Genomic DNA, 384 nt, shown 5'->3' with positions numbered 1-384 from the left:
CCCTCTCTCCCTCTCATTTTATGTGTGTGTACGAGTTTATGTTATTGTCTCTTTGCCGACATGAAAATACTTCCCTAAGCAGCTTTATCCACACAAACATTTTCTCTCACCTCTAAGGCACCAAACTGAATATCGCGGTCAAAATCTCTCTCATTCACTCAGTTCCCCATCACGAGCTCGCCATGTTTGGCCCACCCTTCTCAAGAGAGTCCTAAACATCACTTAATGTTTGGTATGCACTGACTGCAGTATAATTAGGCAGGGTAGACCAACACTAGACACCTACCTGCCATATCCCCTCCCCCCTTCTTCTTCGAACCTCGTTGTAAGAACACAATTGCCGATGAAGGGGAGAGGGAAAGGGGGTAGAGAGAGAGGGGGTGG

Source organism: Penaeus monodon, chromosome 27 (genome assembly GCF_015228065.2).
Source record: "Penaeus monodon isolate SGIC_2016 chromosome 27, NSTDA_Pmon_1, whole genome shotgun sequence".
NCBI classification, from domain to species: domain Eukaryota; kingdom Metazoa; phylum Arthropoda; class Malacostraca; order Decapoda; family Penaeidae; genus Penaeus; species Penaeus monodon.
The sequence above is the reverse complement of the archived record's forward strand: the minus strand, read 5'-3'. Positions refer to the sequence as shown.